Raw genomic sequence first — 19,783 nt, 5'->3', positions numbered from 1 at the left:
GTGTGAGGCCACAGGCTCTGTGTGCCCTGAGCTCTCATCCTCTACCAGAAGCCCATATTCACCTTTCTGTTCTGGCCTTTTGCGAATTGCCTTTTTGTTTAAGAGCAACTCACTTTGGTCCTCTCCAGAGTCTGGATGAAAATCATTCTCTGTTGGATTAGTCGTAACAATCTTTGCCCCTATTCTGGCTCAGAAAGGTTTCAAAAACACATTCTCCGAACTTGCTGAAAGTTACTGAACTGAGTGAGAATCAATGGATACTCCCAGCATAAAGCCGCTCTGCATGACATTCGTATAGTTGCTTTGCATGTGTGTGTGTTTTAATTGTTGTCATTGCTTGGTAATAATTTATTCAAGAAATAGCACTTCAACCTGGGATTAGGTGTTTAAAAGAATTCTTTTTGGGGGACGTGGGGTGGGGGTGCAACAAGTCCTTTTTTTCTTTTTTCTTTCTGTTCTCCATCTCCCAAAGTTATTAACTTGTTTCTTTAGATTCAAATGGAACAATGATATGCAGGTTCTGGCATGTACACATAGGCAAACTTTTTCTCCCTCACAGTAAGTAAAATTTCACAAAACTTCTGCAAGCATCAAAGCCTGGGCCCCTCCCCCCGGCAATAGTCCTGGGAGCCGTTGAGCATCCGTTCTAGGGCAGTTTTGCACTGGCCTCTCTCTGGATTGATTTCTGGCATTTTGAACTCTTTGGTATTTTAGAGAATCCGAGTTCATAAGAGACTCCGATGAAGAGAAAGCTTCCCTGCAGAAATCCATCAGTATTACCAATGCTTTGCTCACGGAGAAGGACACAGAGCTGGAGAAGCTGAGAAAAGAGGTTGAGTCCCGGCCTCACCCACGTGGACCCGAGTCACGCCCATCTCAGCCTGGGCCACGCCTACATAGGCGTAGCCACGCCCACCTCACGCTGAACCACGCCCACATTGACCTGAGCCATGCCCACTCCGGCTTTAGCCACGCCCATGTCGCCCCAGGCCACGCCCACATGGGGGTCACTGCCATGGCCACGTGGCCCTAAGCCACACCCCTGTGTTGCAGGTCTCCTTGCTCAGGGAAGAAAATGACCCCGCCAAGTCCTTGCATTCAGTTGTTCAATCCCTGGAATCTGACAAGGTGAAGCTGGAGCTCAAGGTCAAACACTTGGAGCTTCCACTCAAAGAGAACAAAGGGCAGGTTCAGAGCTCAGCAGGTAAAATGCTACCGCTGAGGGGTGCCTGCTCTCCGCCCTCCCCCACACCCCCGGGGGCACCAGTCCCCCTGCCCCGCCCCCACCCCCCACCCCCAGCTGGCTGCACGGGAGGGTGAACTTGGGCACCTGCCCGGAGCATGGGCTCTTGGTAGCGTCCCTGGGTCCGCAAGCACTGGCGCCAAAATAAGAGACCAAAACAAGGCGAAAAGGCACTTTGGGGATGGGGGTTAGTTTGGTTTTTGGGTCACACCTTGCGGTGCTCAGAATTTACTGCTGGCTCTGCTCAGGGATCACCCTGCTCAAGGGACCATTCAAGGGACCAGAGATCTAACCCCCTACCTGCTGAACTGTTGCTGCCCCAAAAAGGCACATTTTCAAAGACCTACACTCACTCTTTTTTTTTTTTCTTTTTAACTAAAAGTTAACTCTGATTCTCAAGCAGATGAGGACGAAAGGGCCCAGGAGAATCAGGTAATATTTCTTTGCTGTGTTGCTTCCTTGTTATGTTTTATTTTGGTTGTTAGTTTGGGGACCAGACCCCGTGGTGCTCAGGGCTTACCCCTGGCTCTGCACTCAGGAATCACTCCTGGTAAGGCTTGGGGAACCATGTAGGGTGCCGGGGATCCAACCCAGGTCAGTGGGGTACAAAGCAAATACCTATACCAATCCCACCACTATTACACCTTCTCACCACGCTTATTTTAAATTTCCCCACCAGCATTCAAGCCTGCCTGCCAGAGGCAGATGCTAGAAAATTTATTTTTTTTAATTCCCTCAAGGGAGTAATATTGGATGCTGGGAACTGGGAATCAAGCCCGGGTCGGCCGTGTACAAAGCAAATGCCCTACCTGCTGTGCTGCTGCTCCAGCCCCAACCCTGAGAGTTTTTGTGTCCCATCAATGGCCCCAGAGAAAGCAACACTGCCCCTTGGCAGAGCACAGGTCAGCGGTTTCCAGAAAAAGCATCAAAATCAAGAGAGCAAGAAAATTAGAAATTTGGGCCCAGTCAGTGGTGGGGGCTTAGCTCATAAGTGTCCCTTTGGAGCCCACTGTGTGTCAGGCACAGGTGGGACCCTGGGGAGCAGTCCTCGCCAACTCATGGTTTTTCTCTTGCAGTGAAGACAGACGTGGCCCCACAAGAGATTTCCACATTTTGTTTGTGCCCCGGCGTAGCCTGCTGTGTGAGCAGCGGCTGAAGCACCTGGGCGTCCTGGGCTCCTTCATCCACAGGGAGGAGTACAGCCTGGACCTCATTCCCTTCGACGGGGACCTTCTCTCCATGGAGTCGGAGGGCGCCTTCAGAGTGAGTTCAGTGTTTGCCCTTTGAGCTGGACACTCGTTTCTGCCTCGTTTGTGATGGTGACACTGACTCTGGCATTTCAGTGATTCCTGGAAGCCTCCAGTTTCTTCCTTTTGGGGAGAGACGGGAGTTGGGCCACACCCCGCAGTGCTCAAGGTTTACTCCTGGCTCTGTGCTCAAGGATCACTCCTGGCCATCCTCGGAGACCATATGTGGTGCCGGGGATAGAACCCAGGTTGGATGCGTGCAACATCAGCGCCTTCCCCTGTGGTGTCTCTCGGGCCGCTGCTCCTCTTGCTTATTATGGAGACCCTCCTGTTTCGTCAAATTGGCTTAAAATGGTTATTGCCCTTACTGAATTCTCAAAAATCAATTGTCCTTAAATATGTTTATCTCTGATGTTTCTCAGCTGCTGGTCGATGTTTGTCCTTGTGCCCGTCCCACCCTGACTTGACTGTGACTGTGGAGGAAGCTTCGAGAGTGGAAGGCAAAGGCCGCTCCAGCCAGAAATAGTCAAGTCTGTCACTCCGTTTTTCCAGTTAGCCATTTGTGAGTGATTTTGTTCTCATGACCCGCCTTTCCCCTTGATTGAGTCTTGGCAAGACCTGAAGACTCTTATCTTACATTTTCATTTTCTAGAAATGAAATTGCTTAGAGTTTTCATTCAAACTCCTGAGGTTCTGCAGTGTGACCTCAGGGCTGGGTGCAGGGTGTGTGGAAATTCTGTTTCTCTCACATGCCTGAACCAGCCTGTTTCCTATTGGTTATTTTCAGCACATATTTATTTGTTTGCTTTGCTTGGGTTTTTGCTTGGGGCCTCACCTGGTGATGCTCAGGGGTTACTCTTGGGGGTCCTCAGGGGTCCATATTTGACTCTTTGATGCCAGGGAAGCACCTTCGCACTGAACTATCTATCTGGCCCCCCGGAGTTTTTCTTTTTTAAATGTTGTCTTTTTCTGAACGGTGGATTTTTGTTTGCAAATATGATTTTATATGTTTTGCTTACTATCTTTATGACAGGGAGCACTTCTGAAAAATTTCTCTTTAAAAGTGTCAGCTTGGCTCTTAGGGGCACCCGGGCCAGAACTCTGGCTCTTTCTTCTGTGGGGTGAGGTTTCTCCATGCTTAGTCCCATAAGAGAATCTGTAGACCCAAAAGCATTGATTTATGTGAGTTTTCAACCAGATGTTTTTCCTATGATATATTATTCACTGTGAATAGGGAAAATTGGGCATGGCTAGAGTTCTGGCAGGCCGAGTGAGACCCCCCCGCCCCCACGTGGGTAACCTTCACCTAGAGTGTGCGACCCTCAGCCTCAGCGAGAAAGGGAGGGAAAGGGAAAATAAATACCGGAATGAAGGGGAAGATGCAAGGGGGAAACACATCAGCTTGATAATGTCTTCTAAAAATGGCGTACCAGGGCCAGAGAGATAGTAAGGTGGGTAGGGCACTTGCCTTGCCCCTGGCAGACCCGGGTTCATTCCCTGGCACCCCATATGCTCCTCCAAGCCTCACCTGGTGTGACCCCCAGTGCTAAGCCAGGGAGTCAGCCTGAACCCATGCACAGCCCCAGTGCTCCCGGCGCCGCTCATAGAGGCGGGACTGAGTAAAAATGTGTGTATGTAATATCAGTGGGTTTAGCGCTGGGCCCTCGCAAACGGCCCTGGGGGCTGAACGGCCCTGTGAAATCCACTGAGAAGAGTAGAACTGGACTGATAATGCAAAGGTTCACCCCACTGCCAGTTACAACCGAGCAAAACATGCAGGGTAGACATGTGTTGTTAACGTGTGTGTGTGTGTGTGTGTGTGTGTGTGTGTGTGTGTGTCACATCTGGCAATGCTCAGAGGTTACTCCTGGCATCTAGTAGCCTGGCATTGGTCACTATCGCTCTGGCCTCTGTTGTTAGCACTGTAGCACTGTCCTCCCATTGTTCATCGATTTGCTGGAATGGGCACCAGTAATCTCTCTATTCTGAGACTTGTTGTTACTGTTTTTGGCATATCGAATATGCCACAGGGAGCTTGCCAGGCTCTGCCGTGCGGGTAGGATACTCTCGGTTGCTTGCTGGCCACTTCGAGAAGGACGGAGGAATCTAACCCGGGTAGGCCATGTGCAAGGCAAACACCCTACTCGCTGTGCCATCGGCCCCTGTGGTTAACTTTAAAAAATATTTTTTTTAATACAGAATTATGGGTGGTAGGAAGATAGCTTAGAGGGCTAGAGCTCCAGCATCACCTGGGGAGCCTGGGGTTCAGTACACGAGGGACCCACACACCACCAGATATGGCCCTCGGGGCTTTTAAAGAGGAATTACAAGGGCTGGAGCAATATGCATTGGGAGGGCATTTGCCTTGCACGCAGCTTATCCACGTTCAATCCCCGGCATCCCATATGGCCCCCGAAGCACCACCAGAATAATTCCTGAGTGCAGAGCCAGGGGTATCCCCTGAGCCTCGCCGGGTGTGAGTTGTTTGAGGTGTCTCAGTAGTAATACGCCGTTTTTTAAATGAATGTTTTGTTTGGGTGCTCGGGGCTGGGCAGGGCCGGGAAGGAACCGGCTTAGCTGTCCGCAGGCAGACACAGTTCCCGCTCTGAACAGTCTCCTGGGCCTCTGAGCAGTTCGAAAGATGCCCCCTAATGCTTTCCTTCCCCTGAATCTTCCTCTCTGCTCTGCTCCAATGTGGAGTTTCTGGTCCTTTTCTGAGGACTCTTTGGACTTCCCGACCACGGTGTTTTGGACTGAAGTGTTAGGCTGCACCCCAGACTTGGCAGAGACGTCCTATGGGACCTTTGGGGATACTGTGCTCAATCTGGGCCAGGCTCTTTGGGAGGTCTCCCTCTGCACCCCGCCCCCAGTCTGCACCCCTCGTCTTCACGCCTTTGGGGTGCACACCCGTTGGCCACTGCCTTAGACAGGGTCAAAGATTCCACGATGAGGGGCTGGAGCAATAGCACAGCGGGTGGGGCATTTGCCTTGCATGCGGCCGACCCGGATTCGATTCCCAGCATCCCATATGGTCCCCCGAGCACCACTAGGAGTAGTTCCTGAGTGGATGAGCCAGGAGTGGCCCCTGTGCATTGCCGGGTGTGACCCAAAAGAAAAAAGATAAAAAGAGAGTCCCGCGATGGGCACCAGCAGTGCTGCCACATCAGGTGGAGTGCAGGTGCAGCGTGTTGCGTGGTTTCCCTCCTCTTCTCTCTGCACTTGCTGGATGAAGGGATTGAGGCACAGGAGTGATCTTGAGGCCCCGCTGGGAACTGTGTGTGCCCTCTCAGCCCTGCTGAACCGCCCAGCTGTGGGGCACGTGCGAGCTCTTTGCTCTTTCTGGGCCAAAGATGTTTCTTTTTGTCTGTGTGTTAAATGGACCTTGTGGCCCTTCTCCGAGACCGTGGCTGCCCTCCTCCTGTCCCCTGTGACACTCGCTGCTGTAAGTGGGAGAGGCTGCCTGCCCTTCTGCAAGCCCAGAGTGTCCTGCTGTGTGGTCACGCGGGCATGCGGAGGCCAGCCTTTCCTCGCCCGCCCAGCGATGCTCGTCCCCAGTAGAGGCGCTGCCTTGGGGCCTCGGTGCTGACTCGCAGAGCCTGTGCCCACGCGCCCGGCCCTCTCCCACAGGAGTGCTACCTGGACAGCGACCAGACGAGCCTGTACCACGTGGCCAAGGGTCTAAAGACGCTGCAGGCCCTGTATGGGACCATCCCCCAGATCTTCGGCAAGGGCGAGTGCGCCAGGGTGAGCCGGGGCGGGGAGGGAGGCCTCTCTCCTGCGGGTGGGGATTGGGGCTCCACCTTGCAGTGCTCTTGGCTGTGTGCTCGGGCCACCAAACTGAGGCTGCCTGCCTGCAAGGCGTGACCCCTCGCCCCTCTGCTGTCTCCCAGCCCTCTTTCCTTTTGTCTTTTCTGTTCTTCATCTTTTCTTTTCCATCCCTACTCTCCCTCCCTCTCTCGCCCTCTCCCTCCTCCTACCCTCTCCATACCCAGCAGTGCTTGGGGCTCACTCCTGTCAGGGTTTGAGGGATCGCATGTGGTGCCAGGAATTGAACCTGGGTCAGCCACCTGCAAGGCAAGCATCCTACCCACCATACTGTCTCAGGCCTGTCTTGTTTTATTTTATTATTCTATTTTCTTCCGTCTTATTTTTAAATTTTGGATTGCCGGGTTCTTTTTAGCTTCATTTTAAAATCCGCCCATTGCTAAAAAGGCTCTGCCTGATTCTGTACTTTGTTTCCAGCAAGTGGCGAATCTGATGATCAGGATGAAGAGCGAGTTTACAGGAAGCCAGAGTTTAATATTTTCTGTTTTTGATAATCTCTTGTTCTTGATCGAAATGTGGATTTATCAATGCCCCTTGCGACTCAGCTGACATACGAAGGACTCATCCATTAAATTTATGGCATCCAGAACAGTAAGTGAAGTGACATCATTTACTAATAGGTTAGCTGAGTAAAATCAATCTCAAAAGTGTCTGTTTTCTAAGGTGCGGCCTTTGTGTGTAAGTCAGAATATTTGAAAATGTCAGGCACTGACTTTCAGCCCAAGGTTAAAGCGAGCTCGAGCCAGGACACCATCGGGGAAACCATGGTGTGTGGGTGTGCAGCCCCGCTGCTCGGGCTGCCAGGGAGGCGTGAGGAATAGAGCTATTCTGAGGGGTGCTTGGGTCTGAGGTTAGGAGGGTTTGGCCCCGGATGTTAGATTCTGTAGCACTTCAGATCTGAGTGGGGGCTAGGAAAGCTCATGGGGCCAGTGCCAGGCTCACAGCCAGCGCTCGGTTCCATTCGCGCTCCTGCCTCATCCAGTGAGCACTGAGCCAGGAGTAGCTCTTGCTGGGATACAGTCTGAGAAGTTTCTTACAGTCTGATTCATGTCTTCTTTTCAGAACAGGGAGCGCCAGGCCACAAGGGGCTAACTCCGGTGCCTTCTGGAGTGACCCTGGCCGGGGCCTGGCGAATCAGCCCTGGGGATGGAGCCCTGCTCCGGGAGGACGAGGATGCAGCTAACTGCACGGGGTCTCTTTGGGGACACAGAACCCTGCAGCTGCTGAGTGCTGGCCGAGGCCGGACAGTGCTGTCTGTCCAGTGTGCCAAGCTGGTTATCGCAGAGTGGATTGCGATGGCTTGTGTGTGTGTGTGTGTGTGTGTGTGTGTGTGTGTGTGTGTGTGTGTGTGTGACTGCAGTGGTGAATGCGTGGCTCAGTGACGGCGGCCACGGAAGCAGAGCAGGACCACACGTGGCGGCATTTCCACACAACAAAGCGTTTTCCTGTTCTTTAATGATTATGGAGGTGTTTCTGGTTTGTTTTTTTACCAGTTGTTCCAAAGGATAACCTCTTAAGTTGTTTCCTTTTGTGGGGACAGTCGTAAGCAGTGTCCGAGGGGCCATGGGGCTGATCTCGGTGATTTTCTGCTCTGTGGGGCCAGTCCATGGCCTTGGGGCCACCCAGGCTGTGCCTGGCAGTGGAGGGGGTGATATCACACACACAGAGCCCCTCCCCAGACTCCTGCTCCGAGCTTTCACCGGCACGGGAGCACCCCGTGCGAGGGGTCCCCACCTCCTGGTGCTTCTGCAAGTCCCTTAGGGAATCTGTCAGAGGTACTGGGGTTGGGGTGCAGAGGTGTGAGAGATGGGGCTCGTGGGGTGCCTCCGGGGGCGAAGGAGTTTCGGGAACTCACAGTCTCTTCACATCACACATGTACTGCTGATCAAACATAAAGGGAGGGGGCTGGAGTGATAGCACAGCGGGTAGGGCGTTTGCCTTGCATGCTGCTCAGCCCGGGTTCGATTCCCAGCATCCGCCAGGAGTAATTCCTGACTGCAGAGCCAGGAGTAACCCCTGTGGATCGCTGGGTGTGACCCCCCCAAAAAAGAAACAATTAAGAGAAATCTGAAAAACAAGGGGAAATTGGGCTTCCCCATAACCCCCCAGATCTGCACCCGTGGCTGGACCGAGGGCGATGGCAGGCCCGTGCAGGAGCTGCGTGCAGGCTGCCTGGGCCAGAGGCTGCCCCTCTGCTTTGAGCTGCAATGCGAGGTCTTGCCGACCTCGTGTATCTCAGCATGTGCTCAGGCCCCGGTCCCGCGGCCACCGTGGCGTGCTATCTCCAGACGCTGGCGCCCGGGCTGTTCGGAGGGGCTTAGAATTTGGAAAGCATCCAAGAAGTATTTTTCTTCAGTCGGTCACTTTCTGTCCCCACATTCTCCGATGCAGGAGTTCTTGTTGTTGCTTTATGATTCTCAGCACCCCCGCCCACAGTGCTCAGGGCCCACACGGGGCAGTGCTCAGAGGAACAGACAGCTGGACTTGAGCGTGCACTGCCCCCGCTGACCCGTCTCTCTGGACCCACAGCAGTGGAGCTGATTGTGTGTAGACACGTCGGGATTTGTGTTGAAACTGGAGGAGATGTTGTTTTGAAAGGAACCAACTTGGAGCTAGAGGCAGTACAGCAGTTAGGGTGAGTTTGGTCCCAGGATTGCATATGGTTCCCCCAATCACTGCCAAGAATGAGCCCAGAGCACAAGCCAGGAATAAGCCTTGAGCACTGACAGGCGTGGCTCAAAAATCAGAGAAAAAGAAAAGAAAAGAAAGAAGCTGTTGGAGCTGTCTCCCGTCCTCATGCACACTTCCATGCTGAGGTGAATCTTAGGCTTGTTTTTTTTTTGTTTTTGTTTTTTGCTTTTTGTTTTTCTTTTTTGGAGAGTATCTCGCCCTCACGGCAAAGCCTGGCAAGCTACTCCTGACATATGTGATATGCAAAACACAGTAACAACAAGTCTCAAAATGGAGACGTTACTGGGTCCGCTTAAGCAAAATCGATGAACAACGAGGAAGATGCCTGCAGGAAAAACATCAGCTTGATAATGTATTCTAAAAACGGCATACAAGAGCCAGAGAGATAGCAAGGCGGGTGGGCACTTGCCTTGCCCCTGGCAGTCCCGGGTGCATCCCCAGATTTCCGGGCACCCTTTCCCCTCAGCATGTTGGTCTCAACAGCACCGTAAGAGAAAAGAACCCGGGGCTCGCTTGGGTTCTGGGCTGCTGTCACTCAGCTCCACGTGGGTTTGCTCACGTCCCTGGGCTTCGGCCTGTGGAATCCAGAACTTTCTTGGGCGGAGCAGGGCCATCCCAACAGACAGACCCGAGACAGGTCAGAGCACCAGTAACGTCTCTATTCTGAGACTTGTTGTTACTGTTTTTGGCATATCGAATATGCCACAGGGAGCTTGCCAGGCTCTGCTGTGCGGGCAGGATACTCTCGGTAGCTTGCCGGGCTCTCCGAGAAGGACGGAGGAATCTAACCCGGGTAGGCCATGTGCAAGGCAAACACCCTACCCGCTGTGCCATCGGCACCTGTGGTTAACGTAAAAAAATATTTTTTTTAATACGGAATTATGGGTGGTGGGGAGATAACTTAGAGGGCTAGTGCCCCAGCATCACCTGGGGAGCCCCGGGTTCAGGACAGGAGGGACCCCAACACAACCAGATATGGCCCTAGGGGCTTTTAAAGAGAAATTACAAGGTTTGGAGCAATATACATTGGCAGGGCATTTGCCTTGCACACAGCTGACCCAGGTTCAAACCCCGGCATCCCATATGGTCCCCAAAGAACCAGCAGAATAATTCCTGAGTGCTGAGCTAGGGGTATCTCCTGAGCCTTGCCGGGTAGTTGTAGAGGTGTCTCTGTAGTAATAAACCATTTTTTAGAATGTTTTGTTTGGGTGCTCGGGGCTGGGCAGGGCCGGGCAGGAACCGACTTTGCTGTCCACAAGCAGACACAGTTCCCGCTCTGAACAGTAACCTGGGCCCCTGAGCAGTTCGAAAGATGCCCCCTAATGCTTTCCTTCCCCTGAATCTTCCTCTCTGCTCTACTCCAATGCGGAGATTCAGGTCCTTTTCTGAGGACTCTTTGGACTTCCTGACCAGGGTGTTTTGGACTCAGCTTCTGTGGCCCAGCTCCTGAGGAGGGTCCTGGGCCCGGTCACTGGGTCCAGGTCCCACTCGGGGGACGCCGGATGACCTCAGATGGAGATCTGTAACTGACAAACATTTGCCAAACATTTTCTGAAACCACTTTCACAGGGCCAGGGGGTCCAGAACTGGGCCCCGCATGGACCAGAGGCACGTTGGCCAGCTACTGCTGGCGTCTGCAGGGCAGCCCTCCAGAGCCTCAGCCGGACCCTGGCGTCACAAAGGGCGGCGCCTGCCCCTTTAAGAAGGGCCCATGATGCCCTGCTCCTTGCTGAATTCTAGTTCTACCTCGGAAAATTCTAGACTCCAACTACCATTTTCAGTCTCTGCAGGAGACTGGCACGAGCCTGTTTCTCATAGCTCAGTCCTTGACTCTGCAAGTGCAGTGTCGGTGAATCTGCCCGGGCCAGGGGAGACTCATTCCCACCCAGGGACACCTCCTGAGTCCTCGCTCGGGAAGGGCTCCCTGAGCTGTAGGCACGTTCGCGGCTCTGGGGACAGCTCTCACACACGAGTGTCACGTTCTGTGACTTTAGTGTCACGACCACCGGTGACAGCTGAGGCGACCAACACACTCCCTCCTAACTGCTAGCCCCCTCGCCCGGACTTGGGGCCAGGCTGAGGGAGGTTGACTCACCTGGACTAAAGGCCCTCATTGCCGGCCGTAGCCACAGTCCTGCAGGGAGGGCAACCGGCACCCCATGTGACTCTCCAGCCTCAACCTCACCATGAGTGACCCTGAGCGCAGAGCCATAAATAGGCCCTGAGCACTGGCTGGGTGTGTTCTCCCCCAAAAGAAAAAGAAGATGGGCCGGTGGACACAGCAGAAATAAGACACTGCGTTTGAGCTTTCGCCTGGCTTGGTCCGTAGCATCACGGGGTGTGTCCAGAGATTTCCCCTCAGCTGCCCAAAGTATGACTGCGGCCTGGGAGGTTGCGGTAGGTGAGCACGTCCCCTTCACGGCGGGCGCGGCCAGGCTTCGCCACAAGCAGCCCCCATCATTGGCTGGGAGTAGCCCCGAGCACTGCTGCGTGTGGCCCCCCCAAACCACACTTTAACTGGACCTGGATAGGCCCTTTCTGACCTTCTGACCCTTCTGGCCCTTTCTGCTGTTCCAGCAGCTGCTCCCGTTGAGAAGTCCGTGCCTGGGCAGAAAACCCCCAGTGCACCCTCCTCAGAGACGCAGGAGGAGTTCGTGGACGACTTCCAGGTCGGGGAATGAGTCTGGGTGAACGAGAACAAGCCTGGATTGTCTTGGACGAGCCCATCGGCAAGAACAACGGCTCAGTGGCGGGTGTGCGCTACTTCCAGTGCGAGCCGCTGAAGGGCATCTTCACCCGGCCGTCCAAGCTGAGCAGGAGCTTGCAGGCTGACAATGAGACCAACTGCCTACAGCCAGCGCCTGCCGCCCGGGCTACACCGCCCCTGTCGGCCTCCCCGGCCCCTGCCACCGCCCCGAAGGCGCCCCAGCCCCCCACGAAGGAGGCACCGGCCACCCCTCACATCAGCAACCTGACCAGGATGGCCAGCGAGTCCATCTCCAACCTCTCGGAGGCTGGCTCCCTCAAGAACGGGGAGCAGGAGCTGAAGCACGGGGACCGGGTGCTGGTGAGTGCCGAGGGCAGTGGTTTCGGGTGGGTGTCCATTCGCCTGTCTGATCCATCAGCTTCTCCAGACTCGCGGTTTGGGTGGAAGCATGAGCACCCGGGACGCCTGGTCCTGCAGTTTCCAGCGTGATGGATGCGTGCGGGGATGCTGCCAGTTTTACCAGTTTAGCCAAAACAGGGTGGAGGGGTCATGCCGTGGGGAGGCCGCGTGCTTTGCACACCTCTGACCTGGGGTTTAAGTCTTGGTCCCATGTACAGTCTCCCAAGCACATCCCGGAATGATCCCTGAGCACCAAGCCAGAAGTAAGCCCTGAGCACTCTGACTGTGACTCAGAAAACAAACCAACGAACAAAGTTGGAAATCGGTTCCAATTCTCTGGTTTTTGATGTTTGTGTTTGGGGCGTCACAGTGCTCACCCCAAGCCGCTCCGGGCCATTCTGTGCCCGGCTGTGCGCCAGCCCAGAGACTTCTCTCCAGACGTGTGTGGTTTGGTGTTTGGGCCACACCTGGCCGTGCTCAGGGCTTCCTCCTGGTGCTGAACTCAGGGATCACTCCTGGTAGGGCTCAGGGGACCATCTGGGGTGTCGGGGATGGACCCTGGCTAGGCCACAGGTAGGCCAGCATTTTCCCGGGACCATCTCCGGAACATTCTCAAAAGTATCTTTTGCTGACTTGGTTGCTCCATCTTCAGACTCAGCACCTGCTCTTGTGTTTCTCTGAGCAGCTCCTGGAAGGCCTTCGGTGGGGGCGAGGGGGTACCCCCGTAAGAAGAGTTTCTGGTGGGTGTCACCAGGTACCTGCACGTGGCATCCTCAGTCCACCCCAAGCCCATTCTTCTGCACAGGTCCCCAAAGCAGAGGCGCTTGGCTATAGACAGCTGTTTTCCCCCAGCAGAAGCACTCAATAACGCTTTCAGAACCCGTGGGAAGCGGCCGGGAAATGTCCCCTTGGCGATGTCTGCGGCAGGCAGCTCTGACCAGACAGACTGGGGGCTGGCCCGGAGCCAGTGTCTTTCCGGGGACCACAGGGATGGCCACAGCCAGGCCGGTGTCGGAGCGGTGGAGGCGGGAGAGGAGCGCAGTGAGGGGACCCGCCTGCAGGCGCAGGGTGGCCCTCGGAGGGTCCTGGAGGGTCACGGTTGGGGTTCGGGGGTGACCAAAGAGTAACACGGGGAGGGAATTTGAGCTGGAGGAGACGCACGGTTTAAAGACTGTTTGGGGGGCTGGAGCGGTAGTACAGCAGAGAGGGCGTTTGCCTTGCACTCAGCAAACCTGGGTTCCCCAGTATCCCATAGGGTCCCCCAAGCATCGCAGGAGTGATTCCTGAGTGCAGAGCTAGGAGTCACCCCTGAGCTTCGCCAGGTGTGACCCAAGGACCCAAAGAAGAAAAAAGACTTTTGTTTTTAACTTGCATTCACAACCGTCCACAACCAGACACAGGGACACCAGTGTCGTCGGAACAGGGGAGTGAGGACACCGCCACTGGCTCTGCGGTGAATAACTCTGATCAGTTACTCATTTATTGGTGGTGGTGCTCAGGGCTGACTCCTGGCCCCGTGCTCAGGGACCACATCCGGGCAGGTGTGTGCAAGGCCAACACCCTGCCTACTGTGCTGTTCTATTGCTCCATACCTCAGCTAGAGCACGCCTTTAAAACTTTTTTGAGGGTTTTTTGGGGGGACCACAACCAGCATAAGGGCTGTTTTCTGAAAGAAGAAGGGGAAAAAAGAAAACCCAAACACTTTATTTGGTCTTTTTCCTAATGCAAGAAAGCTTTGCTTGGCTGTCCACAGCCTAACGCAGCCGTGGTCAGGAGGCCGTGGCGAGTGGGGGCTGGCCTCGGGGAACCGAGGCGAAGCTCCCGTGCAGGGCTGGTGCCCACCCGCCTCTCCAAAGGGCCTCCTGCCCTTTGCCCTGTTCTTCCCTGCGCACAGGAAGTCTAGGTTCTGCCCCAGCTGGCCCCGATATTTATGTGACTGACCTCCGAGGAGCCCTTCAAAGGCTCTGACATAGCTGTTCCAGCCTCCAGGCCTGTGGAAGACGGTCCCCTGCCCCAGGCACTCCCCGTCCCTGGCTGTGGACAGGCTGCCCCCAAGTTTGTGCTACTTTGGTTCTCTCAGGAGACTGAGGGACCCTCAGTGGGGTCACTGGAAATGCCCAGCTCTGACCTCAAGTCCCGCCTGTGCTCGCAAGTAGGCAGGGGTCTCAGAGCGGGACAGTCAGTCGCTCTGGGCAGTCTTATGGTGTCTCAGAGTGGGAGGTCACTCTGTCCATCCTGTGGCGTCTCAGAGTCCAACCGTGAAGAGCTTCTCGGGCTGATGTGCGGTGGTTCTCCTGACCTTGGGAGATCACTTCCCTTCTCTCCAGCTGAGCTCTGACAGAATGTTCTGGAGACAGGCTTGCAGCAGTATTGGGCAGATGATATTTCCAGGATATGATGTCAGGGTCTTGAGAGACTTTTCTGGCTACCAGCTGTGCTATTCGAGGAGGCTGTTTCCTGGTCGGGGACGGCATGCTCTGTGCCAAATTGTTCGCCGATGACCAGCTGTGAGACAGGAACTTTGCAGCCTCTTCTCACCCCAGGGCCGCCACCCCAGCCACCCGTCTCTTGTGCTTTTATTCCTTGTCACACTCACAGTGCCCAGGGCCCATGCCTGGCCAGGGAGGCTGTGCCAGGGCCTTTGCAGATGGCACTTCAGGACTCGCAGAGACAGTCCTGGGTGATGCTGCTACCCCTCGTGCTGCAAGTGACCCCTGAGCACGTGAACCCAGTCCTACCCCAGACCCCAAAACAGAAAACCACGCTCTCGGGAATTATTCATTGAGCTTTCTCACTCTCTCTCTCTTATTTCTGTTTCGACTTTTTGGTTTTGGAGCCGCTCCTGGCAGTGCTTACAGGTCACTCAGGCTTTGCACTCAGGAATCACTCTTGGCGGGCTAGGGAGACCATCTTGGGTGCTGAGGATTGAACCCAGGGTCGCCGCACACAAAGCAAGTGCCCTTCCCCTGGTGCTCCAGCCGTTTTTGTCAGCATTTCCGTCAGTGTCCAGTGCTGTGATTCTGTTTTGCTCTGCGTCCCAGCGGCCAAGCATCAAGCCAAGGCTGTTTGTGAAGGAGAACTGGGAAATCGAACTCCGCTAAGATATGAGAACAGTCATTTTCCTTTAGCTGGTTTCTGGCTTAATTGTTCTCCAGCGGTGGAGTTGCCACTGCTCCGCTCCCACACCCGAGGGGCAGCGACCCCCTCGCCACATCAGGTGACTGGCCTGGGTCAGAGATTCCTGGGGGTGTGGTCAGCCAGGCCACCGGTGACAGCGAGTGGGTGTGAACGCCGCTGCCTTGCATGGACACTGAGCAGCAGCGTCTGCTCACCCTTAGGGGTTGCGGGGGGAAGTGGCACCTTGACCTTTGGGGTTTCTTCAGGAAATCCCTACTCTGAAGCCAGAATGTTCCTTCGCGAGGGTGGGAGCTCTGTGCGCAGTCCAGGGTGCCTGACCCGCATCCCTCCGGCAGGTGGGAGGCGTGGAGGCTAGTGTGGTGCGCTTCCTCGGGGAGACGGACTTCGCCAAGGGGGATTGGTGTGCGTGGAGCTGGACAAGCCGCTGGGCAAGAATGATGGCGCCGTGGCCGGAACGAGGTGGGTCCTCCTGCCCCTCCCCCCAGACAGCCTGGGGCAATGCACGGTGCCCAGAGGTGCTGAGGGGACTGCAGGCCACTTACTTGGTTCTTAGGCCGGGACACTGCTAGTGGCACTCGGGGACCCTGCAGGGATGTGGGGAGAGCCTGGGGCTCCCACATGCAGCTGTTCTCGGCCTGCAGGAAGCCCCCGGGCCTGCTGGGTGTGAGTGTGTGTGAGTGTTGGGCTGTGGGACGGTGTGAGTGTTTGTTGGGGAGTGAGTGTGTGTGAGTGTGGGGCTGTGGAAATGTGGGAGTGTTTGTTGGGGTGGGAGTGTGAGAGTGTGGGAATGTTGGTTGGGGTGTGAGTGTGAGTGTTTCTTGAGGTGAGTATGGGAGTGTTTGCTGGGATGTGAGTGTGTGTTGATTGGGGTGTGAGTGTGTGGGAGTGTTGGTTGTGGTGTAAGTGTGTGTGTTGGTTGGGGTATGAGTATGTGTGAGTGAGTGTGGCACTGTGGGAGAGTATGAGTGTTTGTTGGGGAGTGAGTGTGTGTGAGTGTGGGGCTTTTGAAATGTGGGAGTGTTGGTTGGGTTGTGAGTGTGTGTGTTTCTTGGGGTGAGTGTGGGAGTGTCTGTTGGGGTGTGAGTGTGTGTTGGTTGGGGTGTGAGTGTGTGTTTGTTGGGTTGGGATTGTATGTGAGTGTGGGGCTGTGGGAGGGTATGAGTGTTTCTTGGGGAGTGAGTGTGTGAGTGTGGGGCTGTAGAAATGTGGGAGTGTTTGTTGGGGTGGTAGTATGAGAGTGTGGGAGTGTTGTTTGGGGTGTGAGTGTGTGTGTTTCCTGGGGTGAGTGTGGGAGTGTTTTCTGGGGTGTGAGTGTGCGTTGGCTGGGGTGTGAGTGTGTGGGAGTGTTGGTTGGGGTGTGTGTGTTTGTTGGGGAGTGAGTGTGTGAGTTTGGGGCTGTGGACATGTGGGAGTGTTTGTTGGGGTGTGAGTGTGTGTTGTTTTTGGGGTGGGAGTGTGAAGTGTGGGAGTGTTGGTTGGGGTGTGTGTGTGTGTGTATTTCTTTGGGTGAGTGTGGGAGTGTTTGTTGGGGTGGGAGTATGTGTTGGTTGGGGTGTGAATGTGTGTTTGTTGGGGAGTGAGTGTGTGTGAGTGTGGGGCTGTGGACATGTGGGAGTGTTTGCTGGGGTGTGATTGTGTGTGCTTGTTGGTGTGGGAGTATGTGTGAGTGTGGGGCTGTGGGAGCATGTTAGTTTGTGGGGCTGTGAGTGTGTGTGAGTGTGGGGACTGTGGAATGGTATGAGTGTTTGTTGGGGAGTGAGTGTGTGTGAGTGTGGGGCTGTGGACATGTGGGAGTGTTTTTTGCGGTATGAGTGTGTTTGTTAGGGTGCGAGTGTGAGAGTGTGGGAGTGTTGGTTGGGGTGTGAGTGTGTGTGTTTCTTGAGGTGAGTGTGGGAGTGTTTGTTGGGGTGTGAGTATGTGTTGGTTGGGGTGTGAGTGTGTGTTTGTTGGGGAGTGAGTGTGTGTGAGTGTGGGGCTGTGGAAATGTGGGTGTGTTGGTTGGGGTGTGAGTGTGAGTGTGTTTGTTGGGGTCGGAGTGTGAGAGTGTAGTAGTGTTGGTTGGGATGTGAGTGTGTTTGTTGGGTTGTGAGTGTGTGGGAATGGGGGAGTGTTGGTTGGAGTGTGAGTGTGAGTGTGTGTTGGTTGGTGTGTGAGTGTGTGGGAGTGTTGGTTGAGGTGTGAGTGTGGTGTTTGTTGGTGTGTGAGTGTGTGTGTGAGTGTGGGGCTGTGGCAAGGTATGTTTGTTGTGGAGTGAGTGTGTGTGTGAGTGTGGGGCTGTGGAAATGTGGGAGTGTTGGTTGGGGTGTGAGTGTGAGTGTGTTTGTTGGGGTGGGAGTGTGAGAGTGTGGGAGTGTTGGTTGGGGTGTGAAGGGGGTGTGTTTGTTGGGGTGTGAGTGTGTGGGAGTTTGGGGCTGTGGGAGCGTGTTAGTCTGTGGGCGTGTGAGACTGTGGGACTCAGTGGACGCCTCGGTCGGCGCCTGTCTCTCTTGCCAAAGGTGTGTTTTGTCCCTCCCCTCCTCGTTGTCCACGGGTACTTCCAGTGTCGGCCCAAGTACGGCTTGTTTGCTCCCATTCAGAAAGTCACCAAGATCGGCTTCCCCTCCATGACGCCGGCCAAGACCAAGGCGGCCGCCCTGAGGAATGTGATGGCCACCACCCCCGCCAGCCTGAAGCGTAGCCCGTCGGCCTCCCCGTTCAGCTCCGTGAGCTCTGTGGCCTCATCCGTGAGCAGCAGGTCCAGCCGCACGGGACTAGTGAGCAGCCCCCTTCCCCCCGCACTGTGCGGTGCTCAGGCCCCCACAGACTCCCACGGCCCCAGGGGCGAGAGGCGGAACAGGACCGGGTGGGCTGGGCAGCTTTGGGTGGCAGGCGAGTGGCTTCCCAGCCACCACCAGTGACAGGAGCAGGGATGGGCCTTTCCTCGGGTGCTCAGGGCTCGTCTCCGGCCTCAGGCCACCTTAGGGATGAAGTGGGGTAGCTGAAGGGGGCGTTGGAGGGTCAGAGCAGGGCCCAGAGACTCTGGGGAACACTTGGCGCTTCGTCTTGCTTGTTTGCTCTCTCCGTCTCTCCCTGCTCCCTCCTGTCCCTCTGCACCCCTGTCGACATGCAGAGGGGCCTCGACTTCTGTCCATTGTGGGGCCGCAAGTCAAAGCTGGGGCCTCGTGGCTTCTCCCCTCATGTCTATCTGAGTCATAAACACTAAATTGTGTCCGAATATGCAAGGGTGTCTTGAGATATTGTCCACAGGAAAACGGGCCCACGATGGAGAGGGTGTCCCGGGGGGCTGGTTTTGCTGGGGGCTGCGCTTCCTGCCGCCCCCTCTGCTCCGTGCATTGACCCTCGGTGCGGAAAGGAGGGAGTGAGTGTGTGTGCAACGGAAGATACAATACAGATGACACGGGATCGGGAGCCAGGAGGCCGCACACCGTGGGCACAGGCCGGGGGCCATTCCTGTCTTGCTCGACCACCACCAGGTTTCCCTGCCCTGCCTCCATCCTCACGTCCGACTCCTCCTTCCCCTCGCCTCACCAATTAGGAGGGGAGCAGACTCAGAAGCCCCTCTCCTTCCCTCGCGAGCCAGCCCATTTGTGGAATTTGGTTTTGTTTTTCTGCTTGACTGTGAGCCACACCCTGCAGTGCTTCAAGGGGCCGTTTGCAAGGCTGGGGTTGAGCCGGGGCCTCCCACATCTGAGCAAGAGCCCCACGCCTGAGCCGTATCTCCAGACTCCCCTTGCTGTCTTGTTCTGTTTTGGGGTCACACCTGGCAGAGCTCAGGGCTTTCTCCCACCTCTGTGCTCGGGATTATTCCTGGCGGGCCTCAGGGATTGAGCCTGGGCAGCGCTGGGGCTTCGCTCTCCAGCTCTTTGGGCCCTGCCTTGCATATCTTTATGCGGGGTGGAGCTCACTCCTAAATTGCACATCACTGTTAGCGCATGTGACAGGAATATGGAATGATTCTGTGTGAGTTCATGGAAGTATACCTCGACAACATAATTCCATACGTGCACACATAAGCGTTCACACACACACAGTCACTCATACATGTACACGTAGTGCATACTGTATATACACAGGTATATGGGTATATACACACAGGCAAGTACATGCACAAACACAATGCGTACATGCACACAGGTGTGTGTAGACATGCCCACAGGTACATACATGCACGCATACATACATGCACACAGGTCCGTGCGTGCCCTGTGGGAGGCCTCCCGGTTTGCTTGTTGGCTGAGTTGCTGTTCTGAGGTACCAGGCCCCCACAGAGGGTCTGGCCTTGCTGGGATGGGGCCTAGGGCCTCACATACCACGTAGAGGGCAGAGGCTTTGGCAGCAACATCCTGAGTTCAGTTCGTGGCCCCGACCTTGCCAAGCCCCTCAGCGCGCGCCTCCCCCCATGCCAGGGGTGCTGCTTTCTCCCTATTCTGGCGCCTGAATTTCACAGTCTCATCTTCATGGTTGGCTGAACCTTCGCTCCCGTGCTGGTTTCCTCAGGGAGCTGTCTCGGGCCCAGGAAGCACGTGTGTCTGG

At 55.3% G+C, this 19,783-nt stretch overlaps 1 pseudogene; it reads left to right on the top strand.

Moving 5' to 3' along the window:
• The first annotated feature begins 977 nt into the window (after positions 1 to 977).
• LOC130042591 (CAP-Gly domain-containing linker protein 1-like) overlaps positions 978 to 19,783 on the top strand; it is a 74,388-nt pseudogene continuing 55,582 nt past the window's right edge.

The sequence above is a fragment of the Sorex fumeus genome, unplaced genomic scaffold (genome assembly GCF_029834395.1).
Source record: "Sorex fumeus unplaced genomic scaffold, SorFum_2.1 ptg000105l, whole genome shotgun sequence".
NCBI lineage: Eukaryota > Metazoa > Chordata > Mammalia > Eulipotyphla > Soricidae > Sorex > Sorex fumeus.
Note: the sequence above shows the minus strand (reverse complement) of the source record. Positions and strands in the feature narration are given on the sequence as shown.